A 14838-nucleotide genomic window follows, 5' to 3' on the forward strand; every position below is an offset into this window, starting at 1 on the left:
ATTGGTATACAGAAAAGCTACTGGTTTTTGTGTGTTGACTTTTACAGCCTTCTACCTTGCTGAAAGTGTTTTATCAGCTCCAGAACTTTTAGGGTAGAGTGTTTAGGGTCCTGAAGGTACTGGGTCATCTCCTCTGCAAATAGGGATAGCTTGATATCTTCCTTTGTTGTTTGGATCCCATTTTGTATCTTTTTCTTGCCTTATTTCTCCAGCTAGGAGTTCCAGGACTATATCAAATAAGAGTGAAGAGAGTGAAAACTTACCTTGTTCCTGACTTTAGAGGCAATGCTTTCAGTTTTTCACTTCTAGTATGATGTTGGCTGTGGGTCTGTCATATCTAAGGTGCATTCCCACCTTCTCCAGAGCTTTTTATCATAAAAGAAGATTGGATTGTCTCATTTGTTTTGCATCTGTTGAGATGATTATGTGATTCTTGGCCTTCGTTCTGTTTATGTGCTATATTATGTTTATTATTCTATGTATGTTGAATTATTCTATGTATGTATGTAAGCTTTGCTTACCTGGGATGAAAAAACCCACTTGATCATGGTATACTGTTGTTGTTGGTTTTTTTTTTTATTACTTGTTTAACTCGATTGTAAAATATTTTATAGGTGAATTTTGTGTCTGTGTTCATCAAAAAGATTGATCTATAGCTCTTACTCTCACTCTTTCTTTATTATTTCCCTGTCTGGTTTTAGGATGAGTGAAACATTAGCTTCATAGATAAATTAGGTAGTGATCCTTTCTTTTCTGTCTAATGGAAAAGTCTGAGGAATACTGATATTAGTTTTTCTTTATTTACACATCCAATAATGCGGTCCTGGGAGTGGGTTTTCCTATAGCATCACCGGGCTTAGAACTAAGCATTAAGAGTAGGGAAGGTGGGGGCTGGGGATATGGCCTAGTGGTGAGAGAGCTTGCCTCCTATGCATGAGGCCCTGGGTTCAATTCCCCAGCACCACATATATAGAAAATGGCCAGAAGGGGCGCTGTGGCTCAAGTGGCAGAGTGCTAGCCTTGAGCAAGAAGAAGCCAGGGACAGTGCTCAGGCCCTGAGTCCAAGGCCCAGGACTGGCCAAAAAAAAAAAAAAAAAAAAAAAAAAGAGTAGGGAAGGTGGGAAAGCGACATGGAGTAAAGAAGATGGGGAGTGTGATGTGATGAATGCAAGTACTTCAAATGCTAAGTGTCGCTGTTTAGGGGTGTGATGCTGGGAGTTGGATATGTGTAGAAAAGGTAAGTTTTAGGATAAGGAAAAGGCGAGGTGGGTTAATTAACTAGTGGAAGCAGCTGGAAAAAAATAATGCCAGGAAATGGGAAAAAATAAAAGAAACCACCAAAACAAACAAACAAAAAAACCAGCAAAAGGAATAAAAACCAAACAAAAAAGCCAATGTGCTTTCCATCCTTGAGGTTAGTTTGTTGCTCGTTAGGCGATGTCTTCAGAATGATGCCCATTTTCAGCTTCATATCCCCCGCTGTGGCATCTGGTCTGAGTGGGTGTGAACGCTCTAGGAGGAGGAGAACTCTTAGGGCCTCTGGGTGCCCTCCTCAGGCTGTCCTGCCTGTGTCCCAGGACAAAGGGAAGCACAGAAAGTCCTTAATGCTACTGTTTGAGGTGGGGAGAAACTGCCCCTGCCATTTTGTTTCCAGTCGGTCCCAGCCTGTGAGAAGTCCAAGTCCACCCAGTTAGTGACACCTCTCAGGAATACGCATGGGTTCCCTTCTGATCTCACCGTTTGCACCCACTTGGACAGCGTGACTGCTGTCCTGGGTGAGGGATGTGTTATAGGAATGTTCCTTGATGTCACGGGGCTGAGGAATGAGTCACTCACCTACCTGACACAGAAGTCAGTGCTGGCCTCTCAACCGGCTTCTTCCCCGGTAGCCACAGTTGGACGTGTGTGCCAACTTCTTGGTACCCTCAGGGAATGGCTGACGTAGTGTGTTGCTCTGAGCCTGTCTTTTCTCTAAGCGGGACTTGCAGTTCTCTGTATAGCTGAACTGTTCCACCAAGGAGATTGAAAATAAAAAATAGTACAACAACAACAAACCCTGCAAAGAACCTGGCTCTTTGATCTCCCTTGCATCTGGGGTTTGTTTGGGTAGTGCTGAGGTTTGTCTTCCTTCCCCTTTATAGGTTTCAGATTCAATACTTAAATTTTTTTTTTTCTACTTGACTCTGCTTCTAGTCTGCATGGTGTCCTCACCTAAGCTGATTTTCCCTTCTGTTGGTCCACATAGACACGGAATTATGGCTTTTGGCAACTTGTCACTTAATTTTTCTCTTTTGGTTTGGTTTTGAGGTAGAGTCCTGTTAGCTTCTTTTTGTCCAGGCTGGACTTGAACCATGATCCTCCTATCTCTGCTTCCCAAGTGGCTGGAATTACAAGTGTGAACCATAATGTCCAGTCAGGCACTTGGTGCTCCTTAGAAAATGAGCCTTTGAGGAGGCCGAGAGTCCTTGCAGCCTGCACATGGAGCCCCTGAAAAGGCAGGTTACCAAGGCTTACCAGAATTGTCACATATTGTCAGCACAGGTTCACTATGCGTGTAACATGTTTTGCTCATTGGCCTTTCCTTCCTGGCACTCATGTATGAGAAAGTTCAATTCAAAGAGGAATGTCTACTGAGATCTTGTTAGCTTGTCCAATAAGGGGTGCCTACCAAGAGGATAAAAGAAGAATTTAAATCATAATCTGGGAATGTGATGTGTAAACATTTCTCAAAACAGCATTAGTTTAAACAGCATTTGTCAACAGTACTCAAAAAGGTCTCATTGTGAAGGTAGAAGGTGAGCATACAGCAAAAGACAACTGTTTCAGAGTGGCTAGAACCTAAATATTGTCACTAAGCCTATAGACAATTTATTTTGAGAATTTATTTTAAGCTAACATGTTTTATTTATACATATTAGCAGAATTCAGTGTGGTTTTTCGATACATACTGCCTATAGCAAGCACTGGTGACGTTTTATACAATTAGAGCAGGAAAAAGAAAAGACAAGCCCTTTTGCTTTGGGTAGAAGGTGTTTTGTGAATTGAGTACCAAGAGGAAACCATTATCTTATTATTTTTGCCTCTGGCTTCCCAGCAAAGAAACTAACCATTGGGAGAGGACAATGGAACCCTCATGCTGACTGCCAGTAAAAGCTGAGTTGAGCTCCATGGAGGTGACTATTGGGATGTGTTCTCTCTTCCCAGGCTAAAACAGTCTTGTGATAGTGGAGCCATCTGGGCCATGGGTGCTGGAGAAAAGCCAGACCTGGGAGAGCGAAGGAAGTTCTAAAATACCACAGAGGAGACCAGATTTCCTCATCACCAACTCAGTGTACATAATATGTTCATCGTGACCCAGGGAATAATTTTTAACTCAGAGGGATTTATGGAGGAAAGAGACCTTGAGTTAAAAAAAAAGCCATAGGGACTCAGCAGACAGGCCAGGAGGGGGAAATAAAAGCTACAGGGAGGCAATCTGTGATTGATTGATTGTATTTGTTTCAGAGTCTCCAGCTGTTGGCATTCTTGCTCACAGCTGTTGCCCTACCTCTTGAGCTATACTTCCAGCCTGACCTTTTGTTGGTTAATTAGAAATTAGAGACTGAGTTGTTTTTTTGTGCCCCGTCTGGCTTTGAACTGTGATCCTCCTTTTGAGTAACCATGTTAACAGATGTGAGCCACTTGGGCCGGGAAATGAAATGGGAGGATGGGTCTAGCCAGGGCCATCTTGGCCACGTGGTAGATAGGGAATTGGGTTTAAATGGTGCCATCTTGTCTTCACGGTGGAGGAAGGTGAAGTCCTACCTCTCAGGTGATGGACATGCCTGGATTCCTTGTGGCAGGGGTAGGAGCTTGGACGATAGGTTACTGGACCTGTCATTCCTGTGCCTTGAACTTGAGACACTCTTGAGTTTCCTGTGCCCCTGCCCCTGCCTGACACTATTTAGGCCCAGACCAACTCAGGTGCCATTATCCTGTTCTGGCATATCCCGTCTCCTGTCTCTCCTCCAGTCACCATGGCATCCCACTTCAGCACTCCATTGGAGTTGATCTGGTTTGTTGGTGTTGTTTTTCTGCTCTTTCTTTCCTCTCCTCCTCCCATTGCTCAGTTTTCTGACCGTGTTAAGGGTATTCAAGGGACTGCAGCATTACTCATTGCACACATTATCAGAAAGTGGAGACATCCCACGTTCCTACCAACTGATGAGTGGGTAAACAAAATGTAGTTTATCCATTAACTAGAATGTTATGTGGCAAATAAAAAAAATGAGGCATTGAAACATGGCATAACACAAAGCACATCAAAAGCCTGCTTGGCTCACTTATTCATCTTAAGCAAACTGTAGCTTGGTGCCAAGGGCTCACACCTGCAATCCTATCTACCCAGAGGGCTAAAATCTGAGGATCCAAGCTTAAAGCTAGACCAGGTAGACAAATCAGAGAGTCTTCTCTTCAATTAACTAGCAAAAAGCCAGATGGGAGGTACGGCTCAAGTGGTAGAACAATAGCCTTGCGCAAAAAAGCCAAATGAGGGTATGTGGCTCTGAGTTCAAGCCCTAGTCCTAGCATCCTCAAAAAACAACCCTCAACAACTGTACCAGGGGCAAATCCATTGCATACAGAGCAGCTTGGTGACCGGGGAGCCTTGGAGGGGTGGAAGGGAGTGGTTACTTCTGGGAGTAAAGGCCCTTCTGCCAGGAGATCATGGTGATGGCTACACCAATCAAAAAATATGCTAAGCATTTTGGGGGTGAGCACTTCGGATGAGCGAATTGTTTGGCCTTTGAATTGTCTTTCAGTTAAAGCTGTTATTTTTCCTGTGGTTTCAATTGCATTCGGCGTAGGATGTCAGTGCTGACCCCACGGGGACAATTAATGTGACTCAAGGGTTCACACAGAGCTTCCTGTGTTCAAGCTACTGCTGCAACCTTGCTTCACTTCTTTTGATTGGCTTCCTGAGAGCTATGCTGTCTGCGGTGTATAGGAGGGCGCAGACCTCCAGCATTGTGAGCGCCCTCAAAATCTTTCTCTGGTTTAAAACAGGGATAACCTGAATCCGAACGTCACCTCCTTTTATTTGACATTGTGATTCATCATCATTTGGTAGTTGCACTTTCTAGCCAAGAATTCTACAGGGAATTCCCATATGGATCTTTAAAAAACAACAACTTTCTTTCTGCATTAGTTATGTGCCCTTACAACAGCTTCCTTACCACGTTATCTTCCTTAGCCTTTGGGGAGACCGAGGTGTGGTCATGAATGGTACATTCTGATAACTAAGAGCAGCAGGCTAACTCCTAGCGATGGCCTTGGCATCAGGAAAATATTCCACCATCATTTGGGCTGGGAATATGGCCTAGTGGTAGAGTGCTTGCCTCGTATACATGAATCCCTGGGTTTGATTCCTTAGCACCCCATATATAGAAAAAGCTAGAAATGGTGCTGTGGCTCAAGTGGTAGAGTGCTAGCCTTGAGCAAAAGGACAGGGACAGTGCTCGGGCCCTGAGTTCAAGCCCCAGGACTGGCAAAAAACAAACCCAACCCCCAAAATATTCCACCATCAGTCCCTGTGCTCAGAGATGACTCTGTAAAATACTATTTGCCATGGAAGGTATCATCTTTAACCTATTCTTGGCTAACTAGAGAATAGGGTTTTATGATGAATGGGGTGACATCCATCAAGATACATTGTATTCATAAATGAATTTGTTGACTATAACTCCTTTGTATAGTTACATAGAAATGATACAAATATAGTGTTAATAAAAGAATAGGGTTTTACTTAGCAATATCAAATACTAAGAATGGAGAATAAAAATTCTTCTGTTTTTTGAGTTCTTATATTTGAATTCTTATATCTTATTGTTTTTGGTTGAAATAAAAAAAATTCAACTTAATTTTCAAGGAGTTCGGTGCCAGTCTACTTAAGCCATTTTTAACAAATCTTGGTTGTAATTTAGAAATAATAGGAATTTATTGCTCATAACTCTGGAGGCTGAGGAGGCGAAGATCAAGGCATAGGCAGATTAAGTGGTTAGTGAGGACCATTCTGTGTTCATGGCACCTTCTACCGCTCCCCATCTCTAGTCTCTGCAGTCTGACGCTCATGATGTCAAATACCTTCTTGTATTGGCTCTTTGGGTAACTTTCCACTCTGGTGTCTTCTGGGTAAATTCCTCCATAATGAGCTTCCAGTTTGCCAGTGCTCTCTTTAGCCATTCAATCTAGAGTTTATCCCAGCAACTGAGCTCTGTAAATTTCATGAGTCGGCTGCTAAGCTGGTATCTTTTTAGCCCAACATTTCAAAGTCTTTCTTTCTTTCTTTCTTTCTTTCTTTCTTTCTTTCTTTCTTTCTTTCTTTCTTTCTTTCTTTCTTTCTTTCTTTCTTTCTTCTTTTTTTGCTTGGACTCAGGGCCTGAGCACTGTCCTTAACTTCTTTTTTTTCCCTCAAGGCTAGCACTCTATCTCTGACTCACAGCACCAGTTCCGGCTTTTTCTGTATATGTGCTGCTGAGGAATTGAACCCAGGGCTTCATGCGTGCTAGTCAAGCACTCTACCACTAAGCCACATCCCCAGCCCCAAATCCTTAACTTTTAATCTTTAAAAAAATCTCATTACCCTTCCTTTAATTTTCTGATTAAAAAATTTTGGGGGGGAGATGGGGAGAGAGGGGTTACTGGGGTTTGAACTCTGTGCTTGCTAGGTAGCTGCTCTACCACTGGAGCCCCACCTCCAGCCCCGTTTGCTTCATTATTTTTTAAAAGTAGAATCTTGGTTGGTTGGTTCCAGTGCCGTAATCCTCTAGAGATCTTAGTTTCTAAGTAGCTACCCTTATAGACATGAGCCACCACACCTGGTTTTACCTTTTTTTTTTTTTTTTTTTTGGCAGTCCTGGGGTTTGGACTCAGGGCCTGAGCACTGTCCCTGGCTTCTTTTTGCTCAAGGCTAAGCACTCTGCCACTTGAGCCACAGAGCCACTTCTGGCCATTTTGTATATATGTGGTGCTTGGGAATCGAACCCAGGGCTTCATGTATAGGAGGCAAGCACTCTTGCCACTAGGCCATATCTCCAGCCCACTGGTTTTACCTCTTTTCTACGGTAACTTAGCTCCATTCAGGAGGCCTCATCCTCATATTGATCATAGCCTAATTTGCCTACCTGCATTAGGGATTAGAGCCTAGCATATAAATTTTGGAGCCACAGAAACATTCATATTATAGCACCAAGATTACTTTAAGGAATATGACTTTTTCTTTGATGTAGGATATATATATATATATGTACAGATATATTACTAGTTTTGGCTTATTTCTTGCACAGGCTTTATGTATGCTGTTTTGTAGACTTACAGCACTCTGATTAATCAGCATGTGCAATCATTGTATCAAAGGTGTCAGTTTGCTAGATCTTTTTTTTAGTATGTACAAGCAGCATAGGGGGAATGCAGCTATTCTTACAGTATTATTACAGTATTCCAACTCAAGTTTACAAGCTACACCTTTGTCACAGCCTTGGCTGTCTTGAGCTAGTGCAGAATTCAGCTGTGGTAGAATGCTGATATTAGCATGCCTACAGGTAGCGTTCTTGTTCTTGACAGTCATGTGCTTTGTAAGCCTCTGATTCACCATGACTATATACTTAGCCAGGTGCTGCATAACAGGAAGAAGAGGTTGATTTCTCAGTGTAAGACAGATCATGCAGTAGACTTAGTATCCACTCACCATTATCAGGAATTTTCAGTGGTAAGCAAAAAGCTCCTGCTAGAATTTGAGAAGGAGGAAAACACACTTATTTCATAGTCCAACAGGCAGTTCCATCAGGTATTTGGCCAGTGTATGCTGCTCAACATCAACCTCTCCAATTTTCAATGCTCTACGAAGGAAATGCTGGGGTAGAGGGCGTCTCAGACCAAAAAGTTCAAAGCTCTTAGAATCCTCATTTCCATCTGTCTGATTTGGTGCTTACTGTAAGTATTGTTAGTCACAAAAGCAAAGTCACCAGTTTCCGGAGGACACATTTCTTCATCTTTGCTTGCAGTAAACATGGCAGTGACACCAACCACCTGCAGCATTTTCTTGGGCACACAGTTATGCTGCATGAGCCTCTCAATAACAGACACAGTCATGTACGTGGCCTCTTGCAGCCCCCGGGATTTCATGTGAACCTGCCCTAGCCAATCAGTAAGCATGGCTCTCATGTTCCCAGTGATGTCCCGACCCAACAGGCATTTTGGTCTGACGGACTGCGCTTCCTCAAGTTGTCTCAGATAAGCATAAGTATCTTTCACATATTCACCACAAGGATTTGGATCAGCTCCATCTTCCACACCCACACCCCTCACTCCAAGAATCACACCCGAGAAAGCCTGGCACAACTGTGCTTCTGCAAGGGAACATCCAGATGTTTCCACTGGGCTTGGAGATGGGGTAATGACCAAAACAGGTTCTGGCTCAGGTTCAGGTTCAGGTTCAGCATCAGGCTCTGGCTCAGGCTCCTGCTCTCCTCTATCTCTGCTCTATCTCTGGCACACACTTGGGGGCCCTTTTTGGCAGCTTTTCTCACGACTTTTCCAGTGCCTGCAGCTTTTACTTCCTTTTCCAGAGGCTCTGTGGCCTGGAGCTGTTCCCTGTATCTCCAAGCGCAGTTCTGGGTCTCAGCCCGGGTTTCGAAGCTGCTGTAGCAGGCACAGGCACACGTGTTGTGCATGCCATGGTGATCTTTACCTTAATTTTCGTGTTCCTGGTGATCCAGAGTGGCACGGTTCCTCTCCACCAGGCTGTGGCTTGGTGGGCCGAAGCAGAACCCGGAGCCACACAGACCAACAAGCCGCTCCTTCTCAGCGTGCCCAGTTTAATAGATCGTAATCATCTTTTAACTTACCAGCCATCCCTTAATACTAAGCACTACCTACTTGGCACCATGTTAGGGGCTGGCACAGAGAGCAGGGTAGCAGCGTGAACTGCTTCCCAGAGGGCCAGGGACCTGCAGCGGAGCGGCCGGGCCAGGAGGAATTGGTGGGGCTGGGAAACACTGGTTCCTGGTTGCTCCTGCCCCCTTTGGGAAACTGAGCTAATGCCTGGCTTTTCTGTGGAAGTACAAGGTAGTGTATGGACCCGATTCATTGGGCATTAAAAGCAAGAATGTTCCAGAAGTGGCACTGTGGCTCAAAGTCGTAGAGCACTAGCTAGCCTTGAGGCTGAAGAGCTCAGGGACAGCACCCAGGCTGTGAGTTCAAGCCCCATGACACTCTCTCTCTCTCTCTCTCTCTCTCTCTCTCTCTCTCTCTCTCTCTCTCTCTCACACACACACACACACACACACACACACACAGAGCAAGAATGTCCCATTCTAGAACCCTGTGGCCCAGTGTCAGAGAACTTTGGATCGGAAGAATAGGACTTTGGAAGTGGTCAAATCTGACTTCATGCAAATCAGCATATAGCAGGTTTTTCTCATGAAGCCTCCCCCTCTCCCAGCTTGTTTTTAGCATAACAGGAAACGAGGCACAGGAAAGTGACTTGGGCTACTGAAAGGCAATCTTGACAGTTATAACTCAAGATGTCTGTGGTCAGGTAAGCTGTATCCCCACAGAGTTGTTTGAAAGCCAAAAAAAAAAAAAAAAAAAAGGTGCAGGTAAACAGCTCTTGATGATATAACACATCTTGCAGCCACAACAGCAGCTTTGCACCTTGGCTGAATCCTGGAACCATTGGAAGGGCTTTCAAAACTCAGGGCAAGTCAGGCCCTGGTGGCTCACCCATCTATAGCTGTCGCTTCTCAGGAGGCTGAGATCTAGAGGATTTCAGTTCAAAGCCAGCCTAGGCAGAAAACTGGAAGACACTCTTCCTCCAAAATGACCAACACAAAACCAGGGCTGGCGGCGTCGCATGAGTGGTAGAATTCCACCTGAGCCAGCTGGAATCCTGGTGACCCCGAGGCCCAGAGAGTGGCGTTGCTAAAAGCTTCCCAGGCGGCTGCTAAGTGCAGCGGTGCTTGAGACCTGCTGTTGGCAGGTGGAGGAACGGGGTTTTGTTTTTTCTTTTTTTAGACTGATATAATCTTGCAGCTGGGAGGGGCTGTTTAGGCATCTAATGAGAACCACCTAGGCTGCCAGAAAACGGTCAGTAGAGGAGGAAGAAGGAGGAAAGAGGGACTTTTCAAGGCAACACAATTGCTATTTTTCTAATAGAAGACCTTAGCGATGGTCGGCAAGATGAGGTGTCAAAGACCTTTCTGGTCTCAGAATACCCGGGTATTTTGTCACAGGTGGAATGTTTCCCTCCTTTACTTCTGGCCTGCACAGTTTACAGCCTTCATACATAGTTGCCCACATCCTCGGCAGCCCCGGGGTCTTTCCACACATCCGGGGTGAGCGCTTACTGTGGTTCACAGGCCTGCCTCCAGCTGTCGTGGTGGCATCCGTTCCTCTCGAAGGTTCAACGATGTAGAATAAATGAGATAATAGGGGGGAATGTATTTATCTCCAAACCTGGCAAGCATGTAATACCTGATACCTTTGTCAATATTTTTTTTGATTTTTTTTTCACTGTGGATGTAAAACATTTAATTCATAGTTATTGACAAACTGGGCTCCAGGTGCTTCTTGCCTGTAATCCTAACTACTCAGGTGGTTGAGATCCAAGGATCATGGTTTGAAACCAGCCACCAGGCAGAAAAGTCTGTGAGACTCTCATCTCCAGTTAATCACTCCCAAACTGGAAGTGGTCCTGTGGCTCAAAGTGGAGCCAAAAGCTCAGGGACAGTACCCAAGCCCTGAGTTCAAGCCCCATGCCAGACCAAAAAAAAAATGACATTACAATACATAAAATAGCTATCATAAATGCACATAATATATTCGATAGCTGCCAGGCTTTCTTTCCTTTTTACTTAAGGAAACTAAGTTATACTTTGGTTAAGACTTGTATCTTCACCCTTGAAAAAGCCTACATTCCTTCACAGTGATGAAGATAGAGGTGGTTCTCACCTGTAGATTTACAAGCAATCTGCTTGGTTTTGGCTATTGCCTCCGACCCAAAGCAGTTTGAGACCTTTTTTTCAGACCCTCTGCTGTTGCCCATTGAAGAGTTGCAGTTGGTGAGCTCAGCTCTTAGGAAGCTGAGGCAGGAAGAGGGTGAGTTCAAGACCACATAGTGAGTTGAAGATTCAAATATATCTACAAAGACAATGATTGTTAGTTTTACCTCTTCAGAGAGTTCTGGGATGTGAAAGGAGATTGTCTAGCTCTTCTGATGGATTTATCTGTTTCAATGGACTCTGAAGCTATGTTGCTAATCACATTTGTGTGTGTGTGTGTGCGCGCACTGGTGGGACTTGAATTCAGGGCCATGTACTTTGGTTTGGCTTTTTCCACTCAAAGCTAGTGTTCTACCACTTGAGCCACACCTCCAACTTTGCCTTTTTTGCTTGTTAATTGGAGAAAAAAACTCTCCAATTTCCTAGGACTACAGGTATAAACCACCAGCACATTGGCACATTTATGTTTAGAACTGTTTCATTTTTCTGATGAACTGAATCATGATTAGATAGTCTATTTTATATTAATATAGCAAGATTTCTAGGAACTTTCCTGGTGTATCTTTTACTTGCATTTTTTCTGTATCATTGTGTTTTCTGTGGGTCTTTTTTTATGATTTAGTTCTATCACTTTATGTTTCCTTCATTTTCTGCTTTATGCTCCTCCTCCTCCTCCTCCTCCTCCTCCTCCTCCTCCTCCTCCTCCTCCTCCTCCTCCTCCTCCTCCTCCTCCTCCTCCTCCTCCTCCTCCTCCTCCTCCTCCTCCTCCTCCTCCTCCTCCTCCTCCTCCTCCTCCTCCTCCTCCTCCTCCTCCTCCTCCTCCTCCTCCTCCTTCTCCTCCTCCTCCTCCCCCCTCCCTTTCCCCCTCCCCCTCCCCTTCCTCTTCCTCCTCCTTTGTACTAGGGATTGAACTCAGGACCCTAACTGTGTAAAACAAGTGCTCCACCCTATCTCTGGAGTAGTGTCTTGACTGAGTAGTTTTCCTCACTCCACTTTTTCCTCTAGTATAGGATTCCTGGCCTTCTTCATTATTGACATCTTAGACTGCAAAAATATATGAAAAATTTGCATTTGTTTATTGCATGACAGCATGCTGCCTTGAAACATGGATACACTGTGGAATGGCTAAATTAACACACACCACCTCCTGGAGTACATTATTTTTAGGTGGAAAACAAAAATCTACTTCCTTTGTGATTTGCAAAAATACAACAAATACATGACTAGCTATAATGACCATGTTACATGGTAGGTCTCTTATTTAAATTATATTTTTATGTAATCAATATTTGTTTAGGGTAACCAGCACGCGTGACAGTTTTTCCCTGTATTTATTCATAGCACCATCCCCTCCGGGATCAGTTTCCTTCTGTCTGGAATAATTCTTTAGATCTTTAATAATAGTCTTTTGATATGAAACTCTGTTGTGTTTGAGTTTGTTTTATCTCTTTTCCTGAAAACTATGTTTTGGTTTTTTTTTGCAATAACTCTTCCTGGAAAATATTTTTGTAGTCTATACAATTTTAAGTCGATACTTTTTTGGATTCTAATATTTAAAAAAAAAATAACTTTTTTTTTTTTTTTTGCCAGTCCTGGGGCTTGAACCCAGCACTTGGATGCTGTCCCTGAGCTGGTTTTTTTGCTCAAGGCTAGCGTTCTACCATTTGAGTCACAGCTCCACTTCTGGCCTTTTTTTTGAGGGGGGTGCTTAATTGGAGGTAAGAGTGCCAAGGACTTTCCTGCCTAGGCAAACTTTGAACCACAATCCTCAGATCTCAACCTGAGTAGCTAGGATTACAGGTGTGAGCTACCAGGTTTTTTTAAAGTGTGTTTCTCCGTACTGGAAAAAATCACTTTTTGGGAAAGTAAAGTGGTCTTTATTCAGACAATATATACAGAAAATTGCACAGATTCTACCACAAAGTTATTAATTTTAATAAGGTCTTTGGATACAATTTCAAACAACAATCATTTTTGTATACAGCATTGAAAAACAATTATAAAAAGCAGTTATACATCTGCTCCTCCAGCGGTCATTGATTTTATGTGTGAGTTGATTTTATGTTGTCGAGGATACTAATATTCGGACAAATACTAGTCTTGGTATTGCTCTGAAGGTGATGAGACTAATATTTAATTCTGGAGACTATGAACATAGTAGATGGTCCTTCATAATGTGGGTTGGACTCATCTAATCAATAGGAGACCCTAAGAGAAAAAAAAGATGAGGCCCTTTGAAGAAAGATTAATTCTGCCTGCAGATTGTCTTTGGGCTCAGGCTGAAACATAATTCTTCCTGCTCTGCAGTCTGTTAGTCTGCTGCAGATTCTGCGTGATCAGCTCCACAAGGACATGAACCAGTCCCTTAAAAGAAATCTCTGTATGCACAGAGAACCTAACATCCTTCTCTTTCTGCTCAACTGACGTATTCTCTCTTTAGCTATATCTAATCTGTCATTAAGGCTTTTTAAACCTTAAGTCATCATACTTACTTACCATCATCTTCATTTCATTTCTACCTATAGTCCTACCCCTATCCCTCACCAATTTGTTCAGCCATTTGTTAGTCTGTAGTAGATTATAATTCTTGGTCCTATTATCTATAAGGAAATGATTCATCTCTGCTGGTTGTGATCTGATTTGCTGCTTGTCCCTGGAGAGGAAGTAAACATCCTCATTCTATTTACATTGAATTGGGCACTGTCTCTGACCAGAAGACTTTGGACAGAGGTGGCATGCCCCACAGTGGAAGAGCCAAAAACAAAAGGAAAAAAAAAAACCCAAACCAACTATAGGGGCATTTTCCTTTCCGTGTGTCCTTTAGCCTAGATTCTAGAATGAAGAAGTCAGATGAGAACAGATCCAGTTTGTTCTCTGGGCACATGTGACATGAATGAGAAACAAGGCTGGGTTGTCAAAAGCCATGGAGACTTGTCAGCCTGGCAGAGCTGAATGATTGATTCCCTCCCTCTCCTCACACTCAGTGCCTTCTTGCACTTCAGTACGCTTGGTCTTGGTTCCACGCACTGTGCTTTGTCTGAGAATTTATATTGGTGTCTGGTGTCTTTGTGGCTCTGGCTTAGCAGCTGCCTGTGGTTCCTACTGGCTCTTGCCCAAGGTGCATTCTTTCCGGACTTTGTGATTTCTAGTTGTTAACCCTGAATGTTTGTTTGATCTCTTAGACATGTTACTTCACTTGGAAGCCAAAACAATCAAATCCCAAATGCTTTCCCAGTAGTCTCATGGGTGTGGAGAGTGGCCAGAGCGATGACCCCAAAGACAGCCAGGTTCTTGGACCTGTCTCCTGTGAATGGGTCTTTTTTTATTTGGAAAAGGGATCTTTGCAACTGTGACTGAGAGTCTTGAGAGGAAGAGATTTCCTGGCTGATCCCAGGGAACTTTGAATGCAACAGGGAATAGTAGAGAGACAAGACAAATGGACGTGATCATAAGAGACAGAGGTAGGACAATGCAAAGAATACTGACAGTTCACAACAGCAAGGAATGGATTCTCCTCAGAACCCTCAGGCACCTTTAGTGTCTTGTTTTCAGCCTGGTGATGCTAAGGTTTGACTTCTGGAGTCTCAGGCTAAGGAGGATGAATTCCAGTGCTTTAAATCCCCCAAAGTGTGGGTCATTTGTCACAGCAGCCTTGGCAACTAGATGAGGGGTGGGAAAAGCTTCATCCACTCCAAGTCCACAGGATGCCGAGAAATAGCTTTTTGGGGTCTCCTTGAAGCCTCTGAGTGACCCTTGGGTTTGTCTTCTGTCTGCTGTGTCCTGTGAGGGGCTATCTCACAGG

General features: G+C 43.7%; 1 pseudogene; it reads right to left on the reverse strand.

Moving 5' to 3' along the window:
• Positions 1-7494: 7494 nt before the first annotated feature.
• LOC125351181 lies at positions 7495-8729 on the reverse strand (annotated as a pseudogene).
• Positions 8730-14838: the final 6109 nt, after the last annotated feature.

Source organism: Perognathus longimembris, chromosome 5, assembly GCF_023159225.1.
Source record: "Perognathus longimembris pacificus isolate PPM17 chromosome 5, ASM2315922v1, whole genome shotgun sequence".
Taxonomy (NCBI): domain Eukaryota; kingdom Metazoa; phylum Chordata; class Mammalia; order Rodentia; family Heteromyidae; genus Perognathus; species Perognathus longimembris.